We start from the raw sequence: 5,749 nt of genomic DNA on the forward strand, positions 1-5,749 counted from the left end.
ATATCAAACAGCTTCCTGTACTCCTTTTGACTTGATAAAGTGAAGGCTTCAAAGTCAGTAGCTATAGGTGCGCTTACAGTGTAACACACAGCGAACATAAGACATGTTCCAGACAGGTTAGGACAATTTTCAGAGAAAAAGTTTGGTGCAATCCCATGGTCCAACAGGGTTGGATCTACCAACATTAAGGTAAGTGACATTCAAAAAAAGCACAGTCCTATGCTCTAGTATCAATTTCTCAAATTGCTCCTGTACTCCCCTGGTCTGAACGCAGCCCAGAGTTGAAAAGGAAGGATACTCATGTTGATGTGAAATATGTTCGGTGCCTCAGGCATGAAGGAACATGTAGAATCAGAGAGGTACAGTTAGTTTTGTTATGTTCAAGTCCTTGAAACATGGAATTCTTGCAAAACACAGACTCTGTTAGGTACATGTATCCGATGGTCCAACAAACCAGACACGGTGCGTGTGATCCCTTCGATAGCTCAGTTGGTAGAGCGGAGACTGTAGGTGTATGGGAACAGGAATCCTTAGGTGCTGGTTCAACTCCGGCTCGGAGGAGATTTTACAATACCTTCTGTCTGTACTGATTGAACCCAGCTAAAAACAAACTTAATCGCAATGGCGTTTACTACCATTTCATAGTATCGCTATACTCCTTTGAGTGATCAGTTGGAAAGCAAGACTTCTCTGTGTGTTGGAAGAGACATGTTTCCTCCCACTTTACTCTAGTTTTCAGTCAGAAAGTAGGGCCAAGTCCTTAGGTCCAAAAGACTGATCTACATTAAAGGTCACTGACATAACCCCTCCCCCTCCTACCCTCATGTATACATTTGAGGGACACTGTAGGTGTATGGGAATATCAAAACAGCTTCCTGTACTCCCTTTGACTTGATAAGTGAAGGCTTCAAAGTCAGTAGCTATAGGTGCGCTTACAGTGTAACACACAGCGAACATAAGACATGTTCCAGACAGGTTAGGACAATTTTCAGAGAAAAGTTTGGTGCAATCCATGGTCCAACAGGGTTGGATCTACCAACATTAAGGTAAGTGACATTCAAAAAAGCACAGTCCTATGCTCTAGTATCAATTTCTCAAAATTGCTCCCTGTACTCCCCTGGGTCTGAACGCAGCCCAGAGTTGGAAAAAGGAAGGATACTCATGTTGATGTGAAATATGTTCGGTGCCTCAGGCATGAAGGAACATGTAGAATCAGAGAGGTACAGTTAGTTTTGTTATGTTCAAGTCCTTGAAACATGGAATTCTTGCAAAACACAGACTCTGTTAGGTACCATGTATCCGATGGTCCAACAAACCAGACACGGTGCGTGTGATCCCTTCGATAGCTCAGTTGGTAGAGCGGAGGACTGTAGGTGTATGGGAACAGGAATCCTTAGGTCGCTGGTTCAACTCCGGCTCGGAGGAGATTTTACAATACCTTCTGTCTGTACTGATTGAACCCAGCTAAAAACAAAACTTAATCGCAATGGCGTTTACTACCATTTCATAGTATCGCTATACTCCTTTGAGTGATCAGTTGGAAAAGCAAAGACTTCTCTGTGTGTTGGAAGAAGACATGTTTCCTCCCACTTTACTCTAGTTTTCAGTCAGAAAGTAGGGCCAAGTCCTTAGGTCCAAAAGACTGATCTACATTAAAGGTCACTGACATTAACCCCTCCCCCCTCCTACCCTCATGTATACATTTGAGGGACACTGTAGGTGTATGGGAAATATCAAAACAGCTTCCTGTACTCCCTTTGACTTGATAAAGTGAAGGCTTCAAAGTCAGTAGCTATAGGTGCGCTTACAGTGTAACACACAGCGAACATAAGACATGTTCCAGACAGGTTAGGACAATTTTCAGAGAAAAAGTTTGGTGCAATCCATGGTCCAACAGGGTTGGATCTACCACATTAAGGTAAGTGACATTCAAAAAAAGCACAGTCCTATGCTCTAGTATCAATTTCTCAAAATTGCTCCCTGTACTCCCCTGGGTCTGAACGCAGCCCAAGAGTTGGAAAAAGGAAGGATACTCATGTTGATGTGAAATATGTTCGGTGCCTCAGGCATGAAGGAACATGTAGAATCAGAGAGGTACAGTTAGTTTTGTTATGTTCAAGTCCTTGAAACATGGAATTCTTGCAAAACACAGACTCTGTTAGGTACCATGTATCCGATGGTCCAACAAACCAGACACGGTGCGTGTGATCCCTTCGATAGCTCAGTTGGTAGAGCGGAGGACTGTAGGTGTATGGGAACAGGAATCCTTAGGTCGCTGGTTCAACTCCGGCTCGGAGGAGATTTTACAATACCTTCTGTCTGTACTGATTGAACCCAGCTAAAACAAAACTTAATCGCAATGGCGTTTACTACCATTTCATAGTATCGCTATACTCCTTTGAGTGATCAGTTGGAAAAGCAAAGACTTCTCTGTGTGTTGGAAGAAGACATGTTTCCTCACACTTTACTCTAGTTTTCAGTCAGAAAGTAGGGCCAAGTCCTTAGGTCCAAAAAGACTGATCTACATTAAAGGTCACTGACAGTAAAAAAACCCCCTCCTACCCTCATGTATACATTTGAGGGACACTGTAGGTGTATGGGAAATATCAAAACAGCTTCCTGTACTCCCTTTGACTTGATAAAGTGAAGGCTTCAAAGTCAGTAGCTATAGGTGCGCTTACAGTGTAACACACAGCGAACATAAGACATGTTCCAGACAGGTTAGGACAATTTTCAGAGAAAAAGTTTGGTGCAATCCCATGGTCCAACAGGGTTGGATCTACCAACATTAAGGTAAGTGACATTCAAAAAAAGCACAGTCCTATGCTCTAGTATCAATTTCTCAAAATTGCTCCCTGTACTCCCCTGGGTCTGAACGCAGCCCAAGAGTTGGAAAAAGGAAGGATACTCATGTTGATGTGAAATATGTTCGGTGCCTCAGGCATGAAGGAACATGTAGAATCAGAGAGGTACAGTTAGTTTTGTTATGTTCAAGTCCTTGAAACATGGAATTCTTGCAAAACACAGACTCTGTTAGGTACCATGTATCCGATGGTCCAACAAACCAGACACGGTGCGTGTGATCCCTTCGATAGCTCAGTTGGTAGAGCGGAGGACTGTAGGTGTATGGGAACAGGAATCCTTAGGTCGCTGGTTCAACTCCGGCTCGGAGGAGATTTTACAATACCTTCTGTCTGTACTGATTGAACCCAGCTAAAAACAAAACTTAATCGCAATGGCGTTTACTACCATTTCATAGTATCGCTATACTCCTTTGAGTGATCAGTTGGAAAAGCAAAGACTTCTCTGTGTGTTGGAAGAAGACATGTTTCCTCCCACTTTACTCTAGTTTTCAGTCAGAAAGTAGGGCCAAGTCCTTAGGTCCAAAAAGACTGATCTACATTAAAGGTCACTGACATTAACCCCCTCCCCCCTCCTACCCTCATGTATACATTTGAGGGACACTGTAGGTGTATGGGAAATATCAAAACAGCTTCCTGTACTCCCTTTGACTTGATAAAGTGAAGGCTTCAAAGTCAGTAGCTATAGGTGCGCTTACAGTGTAACACACAGCGAACATAAGACATGTTCCAGACAGGTTAGGACAATTTTCAGAGAAAAAGTTTGGTGCAATCCCATGGTCCAACAGGGTTGGATCTACCAACATTAAGGTAAGTGACATTCAAAAAAAGCACAGTCCTATGCTCTAGTATCAATTTCTCAAATTGCTCCCTGTACTCCCCTGGGTCTGAACGCAGCCCAAGAGTTGGAAAAAGGAAGGATACTCATGTTGATGTGAAATATGTTCGGTGCCTCAGGCATGAAGGAACATGTAGAATCAGAGAGGTACAGTTAGTTTTGTTATGTTCAAGTCCTTGAAACATGGAATTCTTGCAAAACACAGACTCTGTTAGGTACCATGTATCCGATGGTCCAACAAACCAGACACGGTGCGTGTGATCCCTTCGATAGCTCAGTTGGTAGAGCGGAGGACTGTAGGTGTATGGGAACAGGAATCCTTAGGTCGCTGGTTCAACTCCGGCTCGGAGGAGATTTTACAATACCTTCTGTCTGTACTGATTGAACCCAGCTAAAAACAAACTTAATCGCAATGGCGTTTACTACCATTTCATAGTATCGCTATACTCCTTTGAGTGATCAGTTGGAAAAGCAAAGACTTCTCTGTGTGTTGGAAGAAGACATGTTTCCTCCCACTTTACTCTAGTTTTCAGTCAGAAAGTAGGGCCAAGTCCTTAGGTCCAAAAAGACTGATCTACATTAAAGGTCACTGACATTAACCCCTCCCCCTCCTACCTCATGTATACATTTGAGGGACACTGTAGGTGTATGGGAAATATCAAAACAGCTTCCTGTACTCCCTTTGACTTGATAAAGTGAAGGCTTCAAAGTCAGTAGCTATAGGTGCGCTTACAGTGTAACACACAGCGAACATAAGACATGTTCCAGACAGGTTAGGACAATTTTCAGAGAAAAAGTTTGGTGCAATCCCATGGTCCAACAGGGTTGGATCTACCAACATTAAGGTAAGTGACATTCAAAAAAAGCACAGTCCTATGCTCTAGTATCAATTTCTCAAAATTGCTCCCTGTACTCCCCTGGGTCTGAACGCAGCCCAAGAGTTGGAAAAAGGAAGGATACTCATGTTGATGTGAAATATGTTCGGTGCCTCAGGCATGAAGGAACATGTAGAATCAGAGAGGTACAGTTAGTTTTGTTATGTTCAAGTCCTTGAAACATGGAATTCTTGCAAAACACAGACTCTGTTAGGTACCATGTATCCGATGGTCCAACAAACCAGACACGGTGCGTGTGATCCCTTCGATAGCTCAGTTGGTAGAGCGGAGGACTGTAGGTGTATGGGAACAGGAATCCTTAGGTCGCTGGTTCAACTCCGGCTCGGAGGAGATTTTACAATACCTTCTGTCTGTACTGATTGAACCCAGCTAAAAACAAAACTTAATCGCAATGGCGTTTACTACCATTTCATAGTATCGCTATACTCCTTTGAGTGATCAGTTGGAAAAGCAAAGACTTCTCTGTGTGTTGGAAGAAGACATGTTTCCTCCCACTTTACTCTAGTTTTCAGTCAGAAAATAGGCCCAAGTTCTTAGTTATGGTCCAACAGGGTTGGATCTACCAACATTAAGGTAAGTGACAGTCAAAAAAAACCACAGTCCTATGCTCTACTTTCAATTTCTAAAAATTGCTCCTTGTGCTCCCCTGGTTCTGAAGGGTTTTAATCTACCAATATTAAGGTAAGTGACATAACAAACAAAAACAAAAAACACAGTACTATGCTCTAGTATCAATTTCTGAACAATGGAGAACTCAAAAATGCTAGCTTTACTCCCCTGAATCTGAAGGCAGCCCAAGAGTTGAAAAACAACAACAAGTCCTAGATCCTTCAACACCGATTAGTATAGACTGGTAAGTAAAAATTAGACTCCCATGTCTTTAAATGGGAAGATGGCTATGATGAAAACTTCTTTTTGATCAGCGGTAGTGGACATCAATGACAGTTATGTCACTGTCATCTGATGGGATCTTCTCTTTTTCCTCTGTATTATTGTAGAGGCTTTACCTCATAATATAAAGCACCTTGAGGCGACTGTTGTTAAAAAATGAAATCTACTAGTCTATCTATGATTAATGACAAGCAAACAAGGACTTGTTCAAGGCAACTGGCACAGGTCAGTCTTTCCAAAATACCACAAAGACAAATTTCTGA

At 42.4% G+C, this 5,749-nt stretch overlaps 5 non-coding genes across 5 annotated transcripts; all 5 read left to right on the forward strand.

The window, feature by feature from the left end:
- The first annotated feature begins 1,336 nt into the window (after positions 1–1,336).
- trnay-gua (transfer RNA tyrosine (anticodon GUA)) lies at positions 1,337–1,425 on the forward strand. The gene is given in 2 exon segments: positions 1,337–1,373; positions 1,390–1,425. It is a non-coding gene; the product is annotated as a tRNA-Tyr (tRNA).
- Positions 1,426–2,210: 785 nt separating this feature from the next.
- On the forward strand, positions 2,211–2,299 carry trnay-gua (transfer RNA tyrosine (anticodon GUA)). Its single transcript is given in 2 exon segments — positions 2,211–2,247; positions 2,264–2,299. It is a non-coding gene; the product is annotated as a tRNA-Tyr (tRNA).
- A 786-nt stretch (positions 2,300–3,085) lies between these two features.
- On the forward strand, positions 3,086–3,174 carry trnay-gua (transfer RNA tyrosine (anticodon GUA)). Its single transcript is given in 2 exon segments — positions 3,086–3,122; positions 3,139–3,174. It is a non-coding gene; the product is annotated as a tRNA-Tyr (tRNA).
- A 788-nt stretch (positions 3,175–3,962) lies between these two features.
- trnay-gua (transfer RNA tyrosine (anticodon GUA)) lies at positions 3,963–4,051 on the forward strand. Its single transcript is given in 2 exon segments — positions 3,963–3,999; positions 4,016–4,051. It is a non-coding gene; the product is annotated as a tRNA-Tyr (tRNA).
- A 785-nt stretch (positions 4,052–4,836) lies between these two features.
- trnay-gua (transfer RNA tyrosine (anticodon GUA)) lies at positions 4,837–4,925 on the forward strand. Its single transcript is given in 2 exon segments — positions 4,837–4,873; positions 4,890–4,925. It is a non-coding gene; the product is annotated as a tRNA-Tyr (tRNA).
- The last annotated feature ends 824 nt before the right edge of the window (positions 4,926–5,749 follow it).

This window comes from Oreochromis niloticus, linkage group LG10, assembly GCF_001858045.2.
Source record: "Oreochromis niloticus isolate F11D_XX linkage group LG10, O_niloticus_UMD_NMBU, whole genome shotgun sequence".
NCBI lineage: Eukaryota > Metazoa > Chordata > Actinopteri > Cichliformes > Cichlidae > Oreochromis > Oreochromis niloticus.